Raw genomic sequence first — 24,594 nt, 5'->3', positions numbered from 1 at the left:
TCCTGCTGTGAGCAGACTAAACTAGATTCCCAAGTATAAGCAGGTAGCTAAGCACATGATAAATTACTACTGTGTGATATATGTGTCTTAAAATTGGAAGAGAATGGACCGATATCAGCAATAAGAGGGATGTTGTGATGCATGAGTTGGAAGGAGAAATAACTGCATTAGAAATGTTCCAGATCCCTTTCAGCAAAGGAAATTAATGGAATGCTGTCAATTAGCCTGAAACACTTAGCATAATATATTTAGAATTTACAAGATGGATGTTTTTTGTAACTCCATAACAAAGGTCAGCACAAGAAAATTGGTTTCTTCAACATTTTAACTGTTCCTCAAAAAAGTAAAACAAAGAAAAAAATGAAATCCATAACACGTTTTTCCAGGGATAAAGTTGGGCATTGCCTCCTTCATTTGGGCTTTCAAACACCATCCAGAAATGAAGCCCTTGCTAAAAAACAAAAAGGAAGCAGTCAGCGTGCCTAGCAGTTTCAGAGTAGTCAGTGAGATACCTCACAAGCTTAAGCATGAAAAACTTCAAGAAACAGGCTCTAGATTTCAGACCTCTGTACCAGTAGCTGTATATCCTGCTATCACACCTGTGCTGTTCCATGCAACTCTGCCACCCTTTAGACCCTGCACTAGCAAAGGGCTCCAAGCACACAGCTTATGTTAAGACTTTCCACATACAAAAGGAAAGGAATCCAAAGTCACTGTACAATATTTAGACCCATTTAATATCAGTGTATTTCTCTGATGCAATTTCATCTGTCAAACTCATATTATGTATTTGATGTCTTGTATATTTTAAAAGTACAAAATATTCAGCAATAGGCGAGACCTCCCTCTGGTTGTTCAGTAATAAACCAAATAATGGTACAGCTGCAGAGTTTTAACCGTATATCTTGCCTCAACTTTTTTATTATTTAATTTAGCAAAAGATGGAATTAAATTCATCTTCCACCTATAACTTCTTACAACTAAAAAATAAAGAATCTTCTCTGACCTGAAGTTTACGAAAGCCCCTAACAAAGCCTTTGTGAGGTAAAATCATGTTTTATAAAATTTCACTCCATTGCAAACATTCCCAAAGTACTCCCTTCAAATGGATCTGAAAATGATACTGTTTTCTTAGCCAAGGTTTTGAATTTCATATTTAATAGTGACATTTATTAAATATTAATTTGAACATATATAATTCATACTTTTTAGCATAGGTGAATAGTTCTGTCACTGATGACCTCCAGCTCAAACACTTATTACTATTCATACTAGCCTATTAAAGTGAACCTTTAATTTTATAACTCTTAATTATACCCAAATTTACTCCACATTTGTCAACCTATCTGGCATCCGTTCACACTGGCAACCAATACGGTGCCCCCCTCTGACCATGCTTGGAAGTCACCAGGAGCCCAGGGCAGAATGAAGCCAGCCTCCTATATGCTTGGGCTCCCTCCCATTCACATTTTTGGAGATTGAGTAGAGTAATAGGAAGACCTGCAGAAATTCATGGACAAGAAATAACAATAGTTTCTCTAACTGTATTCAACAGAACTGATTTCATGAACAGCCCTAGTCCATTTCTGTGCTGAGACATTAGGGTGAACCACCCTTGGCAGTGGTTTATCTTAATCTATGTGACACTGCATTCAAATGGTCTGTCAATGATCACTCAGACAGTAACCAGAGCACAAGGAGATTGTAGCTAACAGCTGAGTTGAAAGAATGGTTTTAGCTGAAAGAATAGTTTTAGTAGAGACTTTTTTTTTCTCCATTTGCAGTTACTGAGGTGTAGAAGACAATATAGGACAAGGATTTTAGAAAGAAATTACCAGCAAGTGAATAAGAACTGACTGGTCTAAAGCCACTTACTGAGCTGCAGATGTGCATCAGTGAACATCAAGCATTAAATTGAATGAAGCAAGAAATAAATCTACAGGCTCACTGGTCGGTGACATTGGTGCAAACCTAGGCTAACCTGATCTGCACAATGCAGGAAATTCCCTGCCCTGCGTGGATGTCTAAATAACTTTGAGGGTTTGTGCCTTAGGTCTTTTTGCACTTTAACACACTTGTTGTAACATGAAGAATAATGTTATTTCCTTACATTAGCAGAGGATGCAAGAAACTCATATTTGCATTAAGCACTGAAGTCACTGTGAGTTAAGAATTTCCACTACACATTTCATAGGATCAGATATCCTGAAGAAATTAAACAGGTATTCAAATCTCACCTTTAGTCTTGTATACATATTAGCACATAACTAAAGAACCATTTCCAATAATTTGCTTGTAGCTATTCTTTCTTGGTTATGCAGCTCAATTACCAGAGGGCAGCTATCAAATGAACAGATTAACATTGTATAATTTTGTCATTTAGTTCCTTTGCTACAACAGACAAGGAAAACACTAGGAAAAAGCCCAACAGCAAAGTTTCATTTACAATTCACAGCCTTCAATTTGTGTTACTATAGACACATAATAAAACTGTAAAAAAAAAAAAAAAAAAGCCTAATATTAAAATTATTTAGTATTAACTTTTCAAATATTGCCAACTACCAATGGTAAGATGATTATAAAAAGGCAATTGAGAATATCTTCAAAAACGTGGCTTAAAATTTGTAAACTGTTTCCTTGACATACAATTGAGGTAATGCCACTGAAACCAATTATGTTAGACTGGCACAAAATTGGAGAAGAACTGCAGTATCAGTAAGAAAAAGTTTGCAGGAGGGTAAGTCATATTCAGCATATATCAAGTATTAGCTCTTTTTTATTATTCTCATTTTTCAAAATTCTAAAAATATTTTGTAACTAATGGCAAATAACCGGCTACAAAAATCTCATGATCCAGAAAATGAATGGATCAATTCTGTAACTTTTCACTTCAAAATTAACAAAGAAAATCATTCAGTTGATCTTAGCTTCATAGAAAGCTCCCTATAACTTCTGCTTTAAATTAATTGCCAAGAGTTGGCAAGATCTGCTAGTTATTTAAGAGTCACTTTCTGCATGTTGAAATTGGACAACCAAGGGCCTTTTCCTGTAGTTCCAACCTTTCTTTTCTTCTGCTTCAGCCTATAAAAGATTTTCATCAGTTCTGGATCAAGACAATGTAACATGAAATACTGTCAGAAAAGGAGCATCAGGTTTTATACCAGACTTTTCCACCAATTAATCAATAAGTTAGAGTAACGCCACTTTTTCAAGCTCAGTTAAACCATATGCAGTGCTGCCATAACTCAGTTTGAAGAAAAGATGATAGGAGAAATTGCAGTTTCTCCACATATGTGGCTAGGTGTAGTGCAACCCAAGCCCCTGACAGTCAGTGACCCATCTCTTCCCACTGGTAATAAGCAGGAACTGTACCTGTGAAAGGCAAATGCTGTGCCTTTCCTATCCACAGGTACAGAGGATAATAATTGCCAGACCAGAGGTCTATCCAGCCTGGAGTCTGTAGCCAGCAAAACCCCTTTCATTCCCCCCCTCCCCCCGGGTTTCTAGAAAACTGACAGAGAACTGAACGCTGTACACTTTCTTTGGGTGCTGGCAGGAAATTCTAACGCAATCCCCTTGTCTGGACTGTCTTTCCAGTGTAGCTCCTCTCTTGTTGCACCCCTCTCTAGCCACAACACTTGCTCTCACATTGGCAGCTTTGTAGCAGCCCTGTAATACGTGCTTGTGAGAAGAGTGCAGTATACGGCCACATGCTGAATATCACACTTCAAACCTTGACTCTGTTTCAGTCTTCTGAAATCCTGCCATAGATGAGTCACTTAGTAAAACTTTACGATGCTCTCAGGAAAAGGAGAGGAAAACAAAGCTGTAAGAGCATACTCTGAGAAATACGTAAGAAAAGTATATAACGCATTGCAGTGTGCTCTCTCAGCATCCTGTGATGTGTGGCTCAGACAATTTTTGAGAAAGAGAGAACATCTTTGTAGTTAGCCCTCAGTAAGTTCCTCTTCTATTAATTTGTTTGATCTGCTACTGAAAGATGTGTAAGCTTTCAGAATTTGTGTCATCGTACTGTAAAGACTTCCATCACCTAATTATGCTGGGTGAAGAACACAGAAGTAAACATGAAGATGCTGTGGGCTTATTTTCTCTGAGTGCTCCTTCTACACCTTGATCATCTATCGGCCTTACCATCTTGCGGGAATCCTGATTCTGATGCATTTTGGGAGGAAAAAAAAAAAACAGCTTTAATATTTATCTTCGTTCTGTCTGCAATGTGTGTGGTTTGGGTTTGTTTGTTTTTGTTATGTAGGGTTTTTTTGTTGTTGTGTTTTGGTTTTCATCCTGGCTTGTGCTTTTACATCTAATCTGCTGGAGTCTAATAGCTTTTGTATATTTCCCATTTGGAAAAAGCTCTACCTTTTGGTAGAGCATTTCCTTGCTACAATGACACTAATTTGTCTGTTTGACACACCACCACCACCCTAAACCTTTTAGTAAGTCTGTTAGTTCAGTTTTTCTGGTATTGTGTCCTTTTATAGTTCCCATTCTGCTTTCAGAGAATTTACTTTAGTTTAAAAACAATTCTATATCCTTTTAAATTTTAAGTGTCACCATTTTAATTACTTGTTTAGTTTGTTGTTGCTGTTCAGATAAACTTGTCCCTCCTGTACAGAATTCATTTATTCCAGACACTTCCCTAATCCTAAACAAGCCGTACCCCTAATCCTTGTGGGTTCCCTCTCTCTTATTCTCAGCTGCACACGGAGATTTAACCTTTCCATCTCCTTACCTGTGGTAACTTGCAAGTGGAACCAGGGGCTGGAGACTGCAGAAAAGAGCCAAATACAGTATGTATTTTTCATTTTGAATCTAAAGTGGTCTTCAATGTTACTGGATATTGTCATTACCCCAGAATAACTCTCTCCGCACAGTATTAGTATAATTTTAGCAAGGTTGTTAATAAAGTACTGATATTACCTGCCTTAGCAGAACAAGTGATCCACTGGCTTAGAGTAAGTCAAATACTCAGTAAGTTGATGCAGAAAGTGCAGCAGAATGTATTTTTTATTCTATAATAAGAAATAAGCAATTGGCAATAAGCAATGTGTTTTACACTTGCTGACTTCTTGGTATTAATTCTGAAAGCACAATTTCTGTCTTTGCTACTTTTGCATCCAAACAGAGCCCAGAGCAATGGTATAATAGAAGAGTTGACAACTGCAGAAGTGGGGGGACTCAATTCTCCTTTGCAATGCTAAGAAATGTCCAACACATTTATTTGCCTTAGCTATAACCCCAGATAATTACAAAAAAAAATTATCTTGTTGTTTGTGCTGATTTGTGTCTGTCTTTTGAATTATTTGGAAGCAAACATGTCCTTTTGCAACAACGAAGCCACAGTAACCCTCTGAAGATTTACATCAAAGGACTGCTGATGAGTTCTGTTCAATTAAGTACAGTTCTACTGATGTCTCAGACTACCAACTGTATTGGGAAAGAGGAGATAAAATGGAGGTGTGCAAATGTAAAGGCCAGCTTGATGCTTATTAGAAACAAACTAAACCATGAACTAAAGCCCATGAAGCAGTTTAATGAGCAGGAAAAACAATGAAAAATAATAGTAAAATTAATCCCCAGCGTTAAGTTATCATAGCATAAACATTCAGCAATCTTTCTTTCAAGAACAGTGACTTTCCCATCACTTTTATCAAACCAAATGTTTGGTGAAAATAATACCATCTATTAGTCAGAAGCTATAAAGGAGTATATAGTACTTCAAGGATTTAAAAGAGTACGTGCACTTTCCCACCACTACACCTACGAATGTCAGTGATTTTTATCAGTACTACATGCTGATTCAACCGCTCCTGAACAAGAAGTTAGCCTATATTTATCCTGCTGCCCTGAACTGAGCTATTTTTCACATTTATTTTAAATGTGCTTTCCCTAAACAATCATTGCAACTTGAAATTCAACAGAGGAAGGAGCTAGAGAGACAAAAAGTTCAAACTCTCTTATTTTGATTAAGAGTCCTAGAAAATCTCTTGTGACACTTTGAATGGAAGAACAGCAATTGGATTAGAAGAGAGTAAATTCTCCCAACTAAATATGACTTCTTATAGATACTAAAATGACATTTGCTAGGTAGTACTCTCAGAACAACAAAAACAAAAAAATACACAAAGTGAAGAGTGGGAAAAACTGCATTAGAGTCTGTACACATACAGCAACGTCATTAGATATGTTTTCTTCCCCATCTGCTTTATAATGGCAATGAGTAGCTGAAGTAAACAGAATTTTATCTAGTTACATTTATCTCATTGGACTGTTTATTTTATTTAGTTTGCTGTATTTTACAGTTCAGAGTTTATGAATGTCAGCAACTGCCAGGCCAATAACATTTTCTACAAAAGTTTTAGTACTGCCAAATGCCAACAGATTCTTTACTCATATATCATATCTGGTGGTCCAGACTTCTAAAGCGTTACAAAATCATGCCAAGTCTGTATACAATAGTCTCTCCCTCAGTCTTACTAATTTCACAACAAGCTTTTCTCTATATTCAATTGATTTACACTATTTCTTGAAACACAAATGCTACTAAGCTCCCTTACACCCCCTGACACAAAAACCATGGAGTCTTCTCCTGCCAAAGTTGGCAGCCAGACACGTGGTGGGCACCTAAAATGGCCTACCTCCAGTCAGATACATTTCTCCCCTTTCTTTCTCTCTTTTGTGAGTATCTGTTATATGTTACATATGAATAAGGTGTTATACCCTAAAGATATTTAAGAAGTGGTGCCTCTTACTCATCATAAAGGCTTTCATTGGCTATTCAGTCATACCTGCATATGTATTTTTAGAAAATATACATACCTAGTGGGATACCAGATAAAATGCAGGTATAGGTATGAATATGGATAAAGCACTTTGAGCTCAAAATAACTTTTCCAGTGTTCAAAGAAATTTCACTTTCTAGAATTGGCTTAGACAGCTGTCAAAGTCAAAACAGTGTAACGGATGCACAAGTACATTCCTTGGTGAATCCAGATGGCTTCTCCAGAGCTTGCACTGTATTGTTTTCTGGGATTCTGCACTAAGTACAAATTAACATCGTGAAAAAGCATAGATTAGGAGACCATTCACATATAGGTAAGTGCACTGCAGATACAGAAATAACTGCAGATACAGAAATAACGAAATTGATATCATATACCAGATTAGAACAAAAATAGTAATTGTTGATCTTCTAATCCAGTTACCTTGCGACAAGTCTTCAGGAAGGGGGAAAAAAAAAAAAAGGCAGAAAAGCCACCCTCCCGCAATAAATAAGTCATTTCAAATACTTTTGGTTGTGCTTTAGCTCAGAACATTTTTTTGCCTGATTTTTAAATTCACATCTCAGATAAACAGGCTTGTTTTCATGATGTGTGGTAACAGCAGTCCCCATTAATGTAGTCTTTTTACAAGCAAAATTCAACAGTCTGCTGCCATTCAATATTACTTATTCATTTTACTTCCATCAATAATAAACATAGCTTACCAAATGCTGAAGAATTTAAAATGCTGTATTATTCTTAAAAGCTTTGCAACACACTTAAAAATCATTGCTGATTTTTTTTTTTAGGCAATTTTTGTTACTTCTATGCAGCGATGTTAATATTAGTTTCTTAATTTTTTCTTCTAGCAAGAGAAACCTATAATTATTGAACTACAAATAACTCAGAAAACCAAAGCATTGATGTGTACATGTTCTGCCAAAAAGATATGTAAGAAATGGTGACTCTTGCTCAACATAAAGGCTTTCATTGGCTATTCAGCCATACCTGCATATATATTATTTTAGAAAATATCCATACCTAGTGGCATTCCAGACAAAATGCAGGCATAGGAGGGTGAGACTAGATGGGTTTTAGAAAATAGTTCTGAGGATGATACTGAGAAAAGAACAGCTTCTCTTATAAATATACCAAATGAAGTGAAGGGAGCTGGTCTGGTGCAGAGTTCAAATACCCATGCAACCTTTTTTTTTTTTTTTTTTTTTCCAACCCACACATTCTGAGTGACTCTGCTGGAATCCCTCCAGGTGCACCCTCCCCCCCCCCAATATCTCTAGATGTGCCTTAATATTTCCGTATTATCACTGTTAATTCCAAAACCACACGTTTTAATGTTTTTCCCCTAAATATCAAGGAAGCTAAGCAGCATGTGAACAAAACTTTGAACAATTTCTGTAAGACAACTAATATTTTATGAAATTTTCAAATATCTGAGGCATATGTGGGCTATAATATATCTGCTCCTATCTGCTTCCAGTTAATAATACTGAAGGAACCAGCTGTCTTTGAGACTACTGCAGATACTCACTCTCAGTAACAATTAAGTAACAGAATACATGGGGAAGGAGAAAAATTTAAAATGCAATTAAAAGTACATAAGAACTAATCACACAGTTTAAGGATATTCCACACCACTATCATGTTGTAGTCATTGTTTTGCTATATATATATATATATATATTACAAGGAAATATGTATACATCTGTGAAGAGTTTCAGTTAGAAAACTTGACAAGACACCGAGGCTTAGTCCTTCAAAAGAGTTTAAAAGCTCAATCCCAGCCTAGAATGTCACTGCAGAAGCCGAAGAGGCAAACATGCAAGGCTCTTAGCATTTTAGGGGGGGTTGGATAACATACAGACAAAACAGACAGGATTTTTAACAAGCCCAAAGAAGCGAGATGTTGTTTATGAAAGAGAAGCAGTCAGCAGTTTCCAGATTCTGAACCCGTTGAACTACTCTAAGCTTAGAGATCAGTCTTTGCTGTGAAAATCAATGCATACCAGCAGGGACTCAGTAACCTAATAACAGAGCAGGCATCTGTCCCTAGAAAAATCATGCAAGTGCTTCCCACCTGGCTTGAGCCCTGCTCTGCGTTCACAGCCTGAGATGGGGCGTTAAAAGCCGCACTGTTAGCAGCCCTTTGCTAATGTTCCCAAACTGCTCTAGTTCCTGTCTCCAGTGATCAAAGTCAACTGGGCTTCTACATACGCGATTCAACAGAAACACACTGTCCTCAGATGGTTTTGTCGCTTTTGTCAGAGCTATGACTATCTTAAGAGACATGTTTCTTGTATTATAACGGTCTTTCATCAACAGAATTATCCTGCCTGTTACCATTAAAGAAAAAAATTATATGGAAAGTCACAGTCTTCTATAAAACCATCCTTTTAAGGATCATAAAGCAGTACAGCACTGCTACTAGAAATCTACAGAAATTCTTTTTAGAAAGAGAACTCTCTTTAGAGTTCAGTCATTCTCTTTAGAAAGAGTTTTTAGAACTTAAATTATTTAGTTACAGTCTTTATGAACACAGCACTTGGAATAACTGTATTTCACTTTTACTTTCTGTTTTGGGTATCATTATTAGAGGGATAACTGTCTTAGGATGAATTAATTTTTAATCATACTTAAAATACAAATGCATGGATAAGTCTTACTGAAATTCCTAAAGAATTCTTGAACTGCATAAAAGAAGTCTTTTTCTTATCACCACTATTATCAGCTACAGAGAGAGCAATTAAAAAAAAAAAAAAAGGTTATTTCTTGAATTAGAGTTAAACTCAGTACATCGATACAGAGCAATACAACTCCTCCTAGTTATTCTTTGGCATATTCCCACTGTTTGTACCTTGTTAACACATAACATCATGGCTGTTTTTTATATTTCTGAGTAAAACAATTTGTACTTCTGAATTTGTACAAAATTTTGGATAGCTTTAAACAAATCAGTCTCTACATGAGCAACAGTATTTGTTGCAGTAACGATAATTTCTAATGTCATTTAAATTAATCAGACTCAATTCTTTCTACTAAACTGTTACAAAAGCAAATCTTTTCCCCACTTATTTTTTACCCTCACAAGTTGAAGGCAAATTTATTTCTTATCCAGATCTCCTAAGGAAATGAGATTTATGCATTGAGGTTGCGTGACTTCAATGCCTTGTAAATCCATCTGCAAATTTCAGTTAAGTGCAATGGGAAAGTAAAAATCCTAAGGTACTGAAAATGCTTATAATATGCATTTTGCATAATATGTCCAGGGAGAGAGGCCCCTGAAGTCCCACTGATGGCAAGCAAGGCTGCAGAACAAAGTTGTTCTCCAAGAGCTACAAAAATAAGTTTAGTTTTCAGACACAGGTTCTACCTGCTAAGGAGTGACTTGTCTCTTTAAACTTTCTGACTGCCCCTAAAAGCCTTCATTATCAGATGAGTGCTGAAGTGGCATCACATCAGTGATTAAAACACAGCCCTCATCACCAGCCCCAAGCCCCCAGCTATTACCTGAAAGCAGTTATCTAAAACCTTTCGGGTTGGCTACCTGACAAGTACTCATGTCTTCCACTCAGTTCCTAGCTGTCAGATTTCTGGTCCTAACTGAACGTAAAATCTCAGAAATTTCCTCACAGAGGCTACGTGAAGAAATGCAAAGGTGAGTGTAAATGAGTTATCACTTGTACTAAGCCCTCCAAATGAAAATTTTACGTGGACCATCAAGAGCTTAAACTGCTTCCACCATGTGCTCTCTGAATAATCAGAGGATTTGTCTCCAAAGCTCCTTATCCAACTCCACCCACAAGCACTATATATGTCTCAATGTTATTTAAGAAGATTCACTCCCCTGCATTTTTGCAAACAGCCCTAGCTAATAAGGGAACAAAAGAGAAGCACTGACTTTTGTCCTAATTTCATCACAAGGAGTTAAATAGATGATGAATTCAATGAGAGATCAGATTCCAAAGTCACCCCTGGAAAAAGTGCCAAATGTATTTCATAAACAGCTATATATCCTCTTCTCCAATTAATTTGTTTGCTATCTTTAATAAATAAATAAGTAAATACAACTGAAAGAATGGGTTTTCTCCAAAATTCTTTGAGAACAGTGAACAATTTTCATCACAAACTAGAAAGAACAGAAATCCTACCAGTTTATCCCCAAGCTCCCAGAAGCCACAAATACAGCCTCACATACATGCACACACTACCAATACAGTCACAAAAGAGGAAAATGAAGCCAGAGCTTCATCAGAAGTGATGGTAGCAGCTTCTTAAATTTACCTCACATTAGGGTACATGCTGATTCATGGATGGTTACTAGAGAAGATGCACAGCTCCCATTAGCCTCTCAGGACCTACATATTGGAATCCAAATGTGATGCTTCTAATTCTGATATGTGGTAGCAAACCTCTGCTGTAGGCAGCAGCTCTAATTCAAAAGCAGCAGCACTGTGATATCCAGTATGTTTCTTTTTCCACAAAGGAAAATATTGTCCCTAACTGAAATCTCTTTGGTAACTGAATTTATTGACATCTTTATTGAGATTTTCAAAGTGTCTTTTCCATTTCAACCAGTAAAGAATTAACTTCAGAGAAAACATGTTTAACTGTGACCGTAATCAGACCTGGAAGATTCACACTTTTCTTAACGTCCCATAGAATGTCTTATATTCCAACACAGACTAAAATTGTATTACCACTCAGCAGTTTCAGAAGCCCTCTACTTCACTTTGAAACTGCTTTCTAGAGTGCTCAGTATCCTCAGTATCGATACTCAAAAGAATAATAATATTCAGACATATACTGACTTTAATAATCGTCAGTGAGCTGATGTCAGCTGTTCATCTGCAGGTTTCGGTTAAGCATATTCAGTCTTACGACAAGCAGACAGGTCTCTGCCACAAACTGCATCCTGGGCTAAACTTGTCCAAGCTAGCTTGTGAGTAACTAGTCTAGCATAGCAATAGAGAAAGACAGGCATTAGCTTCACTTAAGAGGTTTATCTGTACAGTCACCACTTCCATAGCTAGCCAATATTTAATTAATTAGGAGCTCAAGGATCATCTCTAAAACAGGACTACAAATGAGAAAGTGCAATTATATTTAATTGGATAACATTTAATCTGAAGTAACTGATTCAAAGAAATCTCATGATATGTACGGACAAGAATTATTAAGTAACACAAGACTGTTCATCAGCAGCAAATATTTAATGGCTTAACATAGAAAGTTAAAAGACCACTATATCTGAATCCAAGAACATTTACTGCAGGGTGATTCAGAACATGAAGGAAAAAAGCACTTCAAAAAAATGTGTCTTTAAACTAACCGCTGTATTTGGTTCTCTCTTTCTCACAGTTAACCTGGGAAACATTAGTGGTTTTCTAAATCTTGATGGTTTCTTCTCATGCCACTATATTTCTTACTATTGACAGTATGTCAGACCAGTGATGTATGTTCAAGGGAAGAAAAGTTATATTTAGAAGGCAAAAAGAACAAATTGACAAGGGAAAAAAATGGCAGCTACACAAAGAACTTGTAAAAAAAAGTATGCAATGTTACAGAAGAGGTCATCCTTGTTGGAGTGAATTGAAAGCATGATAGTGTTAAGCGAAGAGCTTACAGGAAAGCATAACCAATGAGGTCACTATTTCAAGAAAACATGCAGACTGAACTGCAGGCTATGCTTTTTTAACTCTTCACAGTGTTATACAAATCAGAGTAGTTGCTTGTTTTTTAATTCTTTATTTTAAAGGAATAAAAACTATTCATTTATTCACCTGGGTTCCTACTGCTCTTTTTGATGCCTAACACTGTACCACCTTTCTTTAGTTTCCTTCTCCCTGTTTTCAGGTGATTTCTTTAAACATCCTTCATTTCCATTTAATTTCATTTATGTTTCATGTTTTCTTCATTTTCATCTTAATACCACATCTCTGTAGTTATTCTTCTCCCAGATGCCTACATTATCTCCTTTATCATGGAATTAAGCTTTTCATCCCTAAATCTACTGATATGCTCTAGACTTGAGCTCCTTTTTTTGCTTTCTTTGATGCTGCCTGACCCTTTTATCAGCTATACCATCATTTTTCTGTCTTCTCTCTCTAAAATGACTCCTAAGAGACTGCGCAGACTTGAAGCAGAGATACCCTGAAATTCATCAGCGTCTGGAGGAAAGTAATGTATTACAGCTCTTGACATCTAAAAGTACCCTATTTCAAGGCTCTTCACTTTACAGAACCAGAAATTGTACAGTACCACCAGAAGAACTCCCTAGTTATGGGTGTAGTTCATATTCTTCTGGGGAATCTCAGGACTTCAAAGATACTTTGTGACATGAAAATCTAAGTAACTCTATGATGAGAGGTGAATTTCTAACCTATCACAGCACAAGACAGACTCACAGGAGGCTGGAAGAACGAACAACTAATAGAAACAGAATGCTTGTCTAATAGTCCTCAAACAACAAAATGTGAAAGACTGTCAATGGGGTCTGAAGATTTTTATAAATCAACCAGAGGATAGAACAGCAGCGAACAGTCATGTGAAATGTATTCTCTGTTACAATGGAGTCAAAAAATCAACAAAAAGCCTCAGAAGTATCTTTAAATATAGCATACACTTGAGATTGCAGTGACTTGCAGTTATATCTGAAGTACACAGATTATCTCCTCTGATGACTAAGATATATGTTAAATTATAAATTTAAAGATGTCAATGACTATTTTCAGAAAATACATTTAATATCAATCAAATCAGTGCTGCAATTCTGAATAGACATTCTTTTTCAACACTGAAAGCAAAATCATCCTTAATCCTCACCATAACTTCAACAACTCATCTGTTAATCACAGTGTTGTGACATATCTTTCTAAAGAAAAGGCTGAAGTAACAAAAGGAAAAAAAAATCACAGTTAAACACTTAGCTGGGCAGAGTTCTGATGGTTTTAAATATTCCTACTTGAGAACTGAACACGACTGCACTTCTCAGTCAGCTTCTTTATTTCCCTCCCCACTGCCTACCCCCCATTTCATGGCACATAATTGCTAAGAATCAAATCCTTTAATTTTATTATCTGGCTATTTACAGTATTACTTACGGACCACTGAAATCTTTCAAAAATTCATCTGTACTTAGGTACAGGTACAAGATGATGTTTATTAGAGGACCTTAAATACTTTTTGGTTATCGTCTACTTCAGAAAGAGAAACTGGACCAATTTAGGCATCATGACACCTTGCAAAAGAAATTAGATACCATCATTACCTTTTACAAAACCAAGTAGCCTAAAAATACTAAAAACATAATAAAACGTTCACCCTTAGCCACTACCAACTGACATGTACTGCAAGAGAACATGGATCTTTCAGCGTGCCCCATTGGAACAGCTTGAAAAGGAGCCTGTTTATCTCCCACAAAAGCAAATAGATTTTATAGACCTTCCCAGTATAACCTTGCCCTTGGTCTTACTTCATGCACTGATACATTAGAAAGATAAATTATAATTCCTCAGAGTCAATGCCACTCAGAATCACACAATCAGAAACACATTAAACGTACCCAAAAATCAGTCGAAAAAGAGCATGAGTTTTAATGATGTTCATACACACACGCACTTCATCCTCATTGCATTAAACTGTTTTAAAATAAAGTACTACTAAAACTGCTTTCTCTGATCCACTTATCAAGATAAACAATAACAGATTCTTCCTCTGTCCTGCAAACATCATCCTTAGTCTCCTCATCCTTCAAAGACTGACACAGACCATTCAAGCTATATCATAATAGAATAAGGAAAAGTGTACATACCTTATTATGTTAGTATACTATAGTATGTAATGTTAAATACTGGCTACTTACATTTTGCTGCTTGTCATAAAGACATTAATTGTTAAATGAGAAAATGTATGGATTTAATAATACACGCTAAAAAATTACTTAAAATCAAGTGTTTCAAAAAAAAAAAAAGAAAAGAAAACATGCAATTCCAAGCTAACATAATGAGGAGTATTTCAGGATATGGGAACATCATCTTACCGTGAAAAAATAGAAGGCTTATTTCAGGACTTGTCACTGTAACTTCTGTCCTCAGGATCCATACCGTGATTCTGATTTTGTCTCTCCTTTCAGGCTGCACTGTGTTTTTAAACACTCTGTGAATTGAGAGAAAAGCTTTGCCTTGAATGTGCTCTCAAAAAGATAAAAATAGTTCATGCTGTAAGACCATCTTTGATTCGTGAATAATTATCCATGGTGCTCCCAAGGGGTCAAGTCTTGTATACTAACCAGTAAATTACTTCTGCTTAATAATATTGATCAAGATCATATGCAGATTTTCCTTTTGATTAACTGAAATGCTTTAGGTAAGTGGTGGGTTAGTGAATGTGGTAGAATAATGAGGAAAAACAACATTCTCCCTCTATAGTAATAACTTTATATACTTACAAATATCTTCTACACACTGTACCTATTTTACAAAACAAACAAACAAACAAACAAAAAAACCTTCCAGGTGAGCAATACAGTCCATTAACTTTCCTGTGTGCGCTAGGTATAATGACATTATCTTGTGAATTCCTGACAGTTTCCTCACTGTATAAACAATCTTATCTAAGTATCACTTGTAACGTGGACTTGACTTTACCACCTGCATTGCAGCTGAACCAGGAAAAGTAGTAATTATTGAAAAAAAACACTTGAAAATTAATGACTACTAAGAGGAAAATCATACTATTTCTGTTTACAAACTCCATTAAATCTTCCTGCATACTGTATTGTTGAGCGTTTTTTTTTTTTTTTTTTTACCTTCAGTTGGCATTCATTGTTACAGCTAAGTCAGAGAGATTTTTACAAGTCTCTCAAAATATTCTATTAATTGCACAAATTATTACATCCTCCGAATCATGCAGCATGGTCCTGACCAAATGATCAGATACAACATAGGGAGGGCTGCAGAAGCTCCATGTAAATCACTGTACTATCTCCTGAAACTAGCAAAGATCCCCTTTCAGCTGCAGGAGTAGGTATTGGCACTGCAAAGGCTGAAACATCTCTAGACAACAACAAAGTGACAAGAGGAAGAAGTTACATGTGGTCTTGCAAGGTTCACAACACAGTAACTAGAACAGGAGTAAATATAGTCTCAAATTAAAATTTCTGCTTTATCTTCTATAATACCACCAAATCTCCATGCACATGAAATTTGAGTAGTAGTTTGTAGTTATGAGCTTCTTGGGATGCCAGTTATTTCACTGTCAGCACTTTAATCCGTACCAGATAACCGCAATTTCCCACATTGAGAATAGGCAACCCAGTTGCTCAAATAACAGACCTAATGGCCAAACTCAGTGAATACGTCAGTTCAAACCATGAGGGTGACTTCTTGAATTTTTAAGCTTTCTCCAAATTGAGGTAAATGCAGAGAAGCCATTGAAATATCCTAGGAAACTAACAAATGACAGAAGCCTTCCCTCCTGGAGGGATATCCAAACATGACATTCTGCTGACTATTATGGGCAGTTAATATCACAGTTCATTTAAGGTGCATAAAACCCCTATCTTTCTATTGAAGAGCAAACACGAACCTAGAAAAATTAAGGGTAGACACCATTAACCAATATAGATATGGTCGATATTTTATTCATTCATACCAACTTGTCTCCGTGAGCAAAGAGAGGCTGACCACAGAGTTGGAAGAGAAGAGTTTAGAGACCAAAAGCCTTAGTGAGGTAAGTGGGATTTTTTCCCCAAGCAGAAGGAAAAAATAAAGTTTTCTACTTAATTACAGCTTGTTCCTCATTGTCACCCTTAAATCTTCTTTATTTTTCTCTCTTTCATGCTGTAACCATAAGATATGCCTATAAAAGAACAACAGCTGGAGTTTTCAAAACCAGCAAATCCCAAGCAATCGACTCAAGAGAGGTCACAGAGGATTTTTTCTCTGTGAAAAAGATTATCAGGATTAAGCTGTTATTTTATAAAATGTGTTTAGTTACATAGTGTAGCCACAAGAGGGAAGCTCGACCCACTTGTTAACTTTTTTAAACTAGCTTATTGAAGTCCAAAATGCTCAGAATCAAACAAGCTAAGTTCATTGATTTACAAATAACTCTCAGGTTCAAGAATCAAAGTTTAAAAAGTTATCCTAAGCTGGCTCCAAATCTTATAGTATAAAGACATTGGAGGAGAGGCAACATACGTAAGATTACATGTAGGCTGCACAACCGTGACAATGAAGACACCAGACTACATGAAGAACACCCTTCTTGACGAACTCATCTTGCATACAACCAGATGGCTAAAGAGAGGGTTTAAGGGACTCAAGACAAGCAGCACAACCAGGGAAGGCCCTGGCTGAGGCAGAGGAAAAGCCACAGAACAAGACACAGCCAAGAGCACAGCAAGCGCCCTCTGCTTGAGCAAGAGGAACCGGGGCACGTGTGTGGGAATACACCAGCAGCTCTCACTCCTGTGCCTGACAGCTAATTCAGCAGCCAATTGTAACACAAAGAAATATGAGCTATAGCACAAACAGAGCATTCCCACAGACCCTGCTCCATCTGCTGCCGTGGGTGGGAGAAGTGGCAGGATAATAGGTAGACTGTTGATCGTTTTCACCTCTGAGCTACCAGCAACGGTTCTGCTGAGGAAGGGGCAGGTTCAGCAGTCCCATACAGTAAACCCATGAGGGCTCCTTGCTGTTTTGGGACACAGAAAGCAAGCAGGTGTCCTCCTGCACCAAAAATATATGCCTGTAAACAGGGATGCTTGTGAAAAGCAAAAGCAAGTTTGACTGTATCAGAACGACTTTATCAGACAAGAAGATATTTGGAAAGAACTGCATCTTGAGGTGACTAACACACTGTGCTCCTTTTTATAATGCTTCTCTAAATAGAGAGGAGCAAAAGCAGGAGAAAAACTAGTAATTCTTTAAAAATATGTAATTTTATTTGAAAGTTTGCTTACTGCATATTTCAAGTTCATTATTAGATTTCAATTCTCCCCTCTCAGGGCAAAATAATGCACACATCATCTGAGATGAAACAAAAACCCATCAAAACTACAAATTAAAATTTCTGTAAGAAAAGTAACAATTACCAATATTTCACTAAAACTACTTTAAATCATTGATAGCTACCAACACATTTTTAATTATTACTGCAACTGTCTTTTTTTTAAACCTCACATTAATACTGCTTGATTATACACTAGAAGCTACACAAAAGAGGTGCATAAAACACAAGTACTTTTTTTCTTTAATAGTAGCAGCAAGATCCATCACATTTTGATACTACTTCCTATTGCATTGATTTAAGTTTATAACCCAGTGTCCCAGAAATCTTCAGATTCCTTACATCAGCTGACCCATGAAACATGTTTTAGAATTCTCAAATGGGAGAAAAAAAAAAAAAGATTTTAGAGGTGCACGGTATCAGAAAATTTTACTACAAGCCTACCAGTTTTCCTAGTAAAGTGTTTTTTGTGGTTGTTTTTGTTTTGTTTTGGCTGAGTTGGCCAAGTCACTCCTTAATGAACCAAAAACTACTTTGTCATGAAAAGAGACATGTATTGAACACCAGATTTGACCTAACATCTACAGAGAACTTCTAATGGTTAACAATGAGGATAACAGAGCATATAAGACAAAGCAGTAGAACACACATGCTATCAGAAAATGCAAGTTTAACAGTTAAAAAACTACACAAGTTTTATTACAGACCACCTCAGGCTTTAGAGATACACAGCTGGTCCCTTGCTTTCTCACCGCTTCAGCACGAACCACTTCCAAGCAATACCCGTTACCACTCTTCCTCAAAGGACACCCCGCTCCAGTCCCTCTGACATCTGCAGATCTGGCCTCCAGCCCAAAGCTGCATAGCAGAGGCTTACAGGCCCCAAATGTCAGTATCTTGCCATCTATAGTCAGAGGATGCGAGCAGATCAGTTGCCCACCTGCTTCTGCTCCCCAGGCCAGCCTCGCCCAGCTCCAGTGGCAGCTGGGTCCCCAGGCTGCGGTTCCTCAGGTCCTTCAGCCTTCTCGTACGTGGCTGGCTATTGAACCACAAGTTCCAAGACAGGGTATTGAAAAGGTTAATATGGTGTTTTCCCCGCAGTTCAGAAACAAAGGTATTTTTAGTATTAGCACTTCTCATTTCACCCAGCTCTTAATCTGATTTAGCATCCAGAAAAGCAAGAGTTCCAATGGAAATAATAGAAGCTTGTAACTCAAAAAGGCACAGGGTTTTCACAAACAGAAAATTATCATGCAATGTAAAACTTAATTCATAAACTCATTTTTTATCCAGAGTCACTGTATATACATTCGGAAATGAAACATGCTTTCTAGTTCAATCATTTATGTGGATGCCTTAATGAAGAGCTGCACATCCCAGTGTGCCATGCGATAAGGATACATGCACTCAGTTTCACTGATGCTAATTTCTTTTTTCTTTTTGGAACGATGTCAGATACCAATTAGGTCTGTTTCTCTGAGAGAGGAGATGCTTCCCCAAGTGTATACCTGAAGGGCCGTCTTTGACTTTCAGTGCAACCTGGCAGAAGCGTTAACACAGGAAATAACTAGCCATTAAAATGCAAGTTATTTTACCTGTACTCTTTCTTGCCTACAGCACTAAACTGCTTACGTAGTATAAAACCATGATGGTGCTGAGAATAACTTTTCTATTTGTGCATATTGATCTCCCAAAGAGAGAAGCGTGACTTAAAATACAAATTTAAAAGGAAAACAACAACCCTAAAACATGTAAATTGGACTGTTGAGTCCAGAACAACCTAAGGAATAGTACTGCATTTTTGCATGATATTAACGGGTGGGCTGTTTGGTAATATACTAACATCACTGTGAGATGAAAGGTAGTCAACATCCCAGTGTTAGCACTCGAAGCCATGAATTTTCAACTATGTAAAAAAAAAAGTAAATATACTAATTAATGTCAGTCTGGTATTTGCTACTTGGCCTCTTCATCAACAAGAGCTAAAAACACTTACAGCATTTCTAAGTTTATTGATGCTGACAATAGGCTACCTCAAAACAAGGTTCATTAAACAGACGGCAGTTGCTCCATAAGGTGAAGAGCGAAGGACTACCCACTCCCACAATATGGTGATGTTAACAGGGGGAGCCAAGGCAGGCTCTACCTATCATATTTCATTTTAGGAACATACGACACTGAGATCCTATGTGATCTGTAGCTGAAGAACATGATCAGATGCTCAGATGACTGCCAGTCCTCCCCCTACTTTCTTCTCCCCCTTTCCTGCTAGTGCAGCACCTGCTTGGAAGTCAATCAGAATCCAGAAAACATTTCAGAGGAAACATGGAGCAGCCTTTCTCCTCTGCAATTGTTTCTCCATCCTGTCTCCTTTCTCTCCAGATAAGACATACTAGAAGTGACTCAAATAAACATATTGGGCAGCTTAGTTTGAAGTATGTTTTTGTACTGTCATAAATAAAGGAGTGCTTGCTACCTTTGGGGGTTCCAAGGGATTTCAAATGTGATATTGCTTTCAATTCCATCTAACCAAAGTCAAAAATATTTTAGAGTACTATCAGTTTCTACAGTGTTCCCCCCCCCCCCCAATTTTAATATGCTTTCCAACTACCAAATGACAATTTAACAGATGTTTACCTATTCTTTATTCTCTCTCTTGCACCAAGGAATATTACTTTCAGAGCATGGGTAGCATCATACAAACATTACTGATTGGTTTGTGCTGCTGCAGTATCATATAGCATCCCTAGCTCCAGAGACCGCCGTGAGATATTGCTCCTGAAGGATTCCCCTGGGGCTGGCCACAGCAGACTCGCTCAGGCGGTTCCTAGGATGGCGTGTTACATGGAGTTCATAGGATCCAGTCCCCTACTTTAAACAAGGCTAACTTTCATGCTTTTTTTTTTTTCCTCAGCATGTAACAAGAAGACATTGAGTGTATGGAATGGGTGCGGGGCAAGGGCTGATGAACTCAACAGGTGAATTATTATTTATTTTTTTTATAGTGGCAAACTTTATTGAAACTTGATGCATTTTTAACTCCATCAGAAGAATAGCTTAATGCTCATGCCTCCTTTTTGAGCAAGCCAGCAGCTTCCAGCTCTCACAGAAGCACTAACCACCCCTCAGAAGGCACAGAGCACGTGGTTTGGGAGTCCTAAAAATTTAGACCCCCACTGACTTGAAGTACCTCAAGAGCACCTTAGGGCAGCAAGAGTTTAGCACCCCCAAGCCTCCCTTTTCCTCAGGCAGCTCAAGGGATGCCATTTCCCACAAACGCAGTTCCTTGATGAGCACATGCCGGACACCCTAGGAATTGCATGGCTGCTCATCAGCTGATGGGCTCCGACCCAGAAAGAAGTGTCTGATAAGATAAACCTTATCTGTCCTGAGTTAAATACCAAGACAGCTACAGTGAACTTGTACAACTTGCTGCAAAAACATGATCTGTTTTTGCATGTTTTATATTTTTAAAGGATTTCCACAGCAAGCAAACACCTTTGATGGACATTTGGTCAACAGCATTATTGGGAAATGTCAGGCCAGACATCCTGATCACATTTGCAAGCTTTTTACATACTGGTTTATTTTACAAAAAAGCTGACAGGAATTGTTTGCTATCTGATTATTACTTGTTCATTTGCGTGTTACTTGGCTTAGTTTTAAAATCTTTATTAAAATCTCTTCTATGCAAAAACATTGTCCTTTGAATAATTATAACCTGAAATGAGGTTTAAAATCATCTTTCTGCTAATATCTTGATTTCCCAGCTGTATAAGCAGGCTTTACTTGCATAGGAAGTCATATTGGAATATTGGGCTATAAATAATAATAAAGCACATGAAAACCAGTACAGAGTAGGTAGAAAAATTTACTCTACTTACTAGATGTTAAGTTTCAGTTAACTTTTTTTTTTTTTTTACAACTGTACAATATCTTGAAGCAAAATATGTCCTTTGAGAGAAACTGCTAAGCAACATTTCCTGTTAAAATGTACTCCATCTTTTAAATATAAATACTCTCACAGGATATTAACATACCAGTCCTAACCTCCGATAACATAACACTGCTGGCTATTAAGAGTAGGAGCTGGGGTAGCTAAAGAGATTCTTGCAAAATTAAGCAAGCTGCTTATGCTTAAGCAGATGCTCTATGTAGGCAATTTTAAACCAAACCTACTCCCCATTCCTCCCTGTTCACATATGGACCTCTCCCAGGTCCACCAAACACAGTCCGTTTTTATTTTTTTTTTTCAAAAACGTTATTTTCTTCTACCTCGCTTTAACTGGGTAGTTTTCCATAGCCTCTTAATTTTCATTTGAACTTCTATGTATATTATGCATTTACTAGACAAATTCTTCAGTTAAAAAAAAAAAGAAGAAGAAATGAATATTTATATTGTAAAGGTTCTGGATCATTGTCCTGGTTCCAGCTGGGATAGAGTCTTCCTAGCAGCAGCTATGGTGCTGTGTTTTGGATTCAGGATGAGAGTAATGCTGATAATGCATCCTTGTTTCAGCTGCTGCAGAGCAGAGCTCACACAGAGCCAAGGCTGTTTGAGCTGCTGGTGCTGCCCTGCCTGTGAGGAGGCTGGGGGTGCACATGGAGCTGGGAGGGGACAGAGCCAGGACAGCTGACCCTAGCTGGCCAGAGGGATGTCCCAAGCCATATGGCACTGTGCTGAATGGTAAACCAGACAGTGAGGGGAGAGGGATTGGCTGGGAAGTATCATTGCTTGGGGTCTGGCTGGGCAGCAAGCAATTGCATTGTGCATCGGTTGTTTTGAATGTTCTATCATCATTTTCCATTCCTTTTCTGTCCTATTAAACTGTCTTTAAATCAATCCATGAATTTTTACCTTTTCTCCAATTATTTCCCTCATCCCACTGAGAGAGAGTGAGTGAGCAGCTGTGTGGTGCTTAGCCACCTGCCAGGTTAAGCCACAACAATTATTGGACAGGATTTTCTGAAAAAACTCCGCAGGTATTCTTTTTCTTCCCTTTTTTTTTTTTTAAAAACTATACGGCAAGCATATATTGCCTTATAAACCATTACTATTGAAAAAGTAGAACTTGAGATCAATTTACTAATGCTTTGTGAGTCATTTAAGGATTAACCATTTTAGTGTGGTGTAGTATGGGTATACAATTTATACAAACATGAAATAACAGCTTTGTTCGTAGTTTAATGGTTATGCCTCCTTTGTTAACTAAAGAATTTTCAAAGAAGCTAGCAAGCACTTAAATGAAGATTTGGAAGAATTAGGATATTCCAAAACTCTCCTTGATGTCCTTATTTTGCCTTATAAACTCCGATATAGTATTTCAGTTTTATTCTGATTTCTTTTGACTGCCTGTTTAAACCACAAATCAAAATACAACGGACCCCCTTCAAAGTCCCAAAGCCTGTCTTCCAGCAGTAGCTGTTAGCAACCTGATGAGATTTTTTTTTTTTTGTGGATAATGTTTGAGACTTTAGATGTTGATTATACATCTAGTGAGCAAGATTTATTTTGCAAGACTGTTGGTGAACATTTTTGCCACGTTTGACTCTTCCCTCACAGAGCTTGCACACTGCATGCTATTAAGTAGGCCTGTCATGTTGAACATCTTTGTGTTTTAGAGAATGGAACACTAAGCTAAAGTAAGCTTGTGCTGAAAAAGCCAACAGAGTTCCACCAAGACAGCTTTACATGATGCAGTCAACATTTTAGGTTATTTGCTTTTTCTTCAGCTAATATGTTTTGACACTATATTACTACAATAGAATCAGTCAACCATATCTATTTTTAAGCTATCCAGGTTCCAAATCGGATGATCCTTCTGTTACTTTAAGTCAGACTTCTTTAAACATAGCAACAGGCAATTGTCTTATTAGAATGAATTAATACCGATCTGCTTTCAAAGCACAGTGACCTCAGTGAATTGGGTAAATAGAACAGAAAGGTAAAACACTGGAGAGATTTGCAATGGGGTTATGACTTCTTCCAAATGATTTGAACCAGCCACGATGCCTAGTCTGATCCAGTCCAGATGACTGAATTCCCAAAGGTGTTGAGTTTACTAGATTATGGAGCACACTTAGCATGATCCTGACCACTCTTCTGCGACTCAAAACACTCTGAGATACCCCAAATTCAGGATAACAGCTATAAAATACTCTCAGCTCTCATGCTTTATGACATCCAAGAAAGGATGGCAACAACTCCCACCTATCTTTGTTACGGGTTATGTTTGAGTTTTAGAGATAAATCCTTTCTAGTCAGTTTTTACAACCATGGACTCATAGAATTGTAACTTAGGTTGGAAGGGATGCCCAGGGGTCATCTATTCTGATGTCCTGCTGAAAGCAGGTCTGATTAGATCAGGTTGCTCAGTGCTTTGTCTAGTCAAGTCTTGAGCGCCTCCAAGGGCAGATATTCCACATCCTCTCCGGGAGCCAGATCCAGTAATTAACCAATATCATGAAAATATATTTTCCTAGTACCTGATCAGTTTTCCAGGTTCCAATTGGTATTTTTATTATTTTCTGTTTATCACCATACAGCTCCAAGAAGATTCTAGCTCCATCTCCTCAGTATCCTCTGATCAGGTAGGTGAAGAGAAGAACAACTGTCTCTTCCCCAAGCTAAACAGGCTGAGCTCTCTCAGCTTCTTATACATCAGATTTTCCAACCTTTTGACCATGACAGCGGCATTCTGGTGGACTAACTGCAGCATGCCAATATCCTTCTTGTACTGGGGAGCCCCAGACTGGATACAGTGCTCCAGATGTTTACAAG

General features: G+C 37.5%; 1 long non-coding RNA gene across 6 annotated transcripts in view; it reads right to left on the bottom strand.

The window, feature by feature from the left end:
* Window positions 1–24,594, bottom strand: part of LOC310900241 — a 303,162-nt gene that overhangs the window by 104,200 nt on the left and 174,368 nt on the right. For all 6 annotated transcript variants that reach the window (XR_014584942.1, XR_014584943.1, XR_014584944.1 and 3 more), the window contains one exon: window positions 14,839–14,954. This is a non-coding gene — a long non-coding RNA (uncharacterized lncRNA). The remainder of the gene's footprint in view (window positions 1–14,838; window positions 14,955–24,594) is intronic.

This window comes from Anser anser, assembly GCF_964211835.1.
Source record: "Anser anser genome assembly, chromosome: 5".
NCBI classification, from domain to species: domain Eukaryota; kingdom Metazoa; phylum Chordata; class Aves; order Anseriformes; family Anatidae; genus Anser; species Anser anser.
The sequence above is the reverse complement of the archived record's forward strand: the minus strand, read 5'-3'. Positions and strand labels throughout refer to the sequence as shown.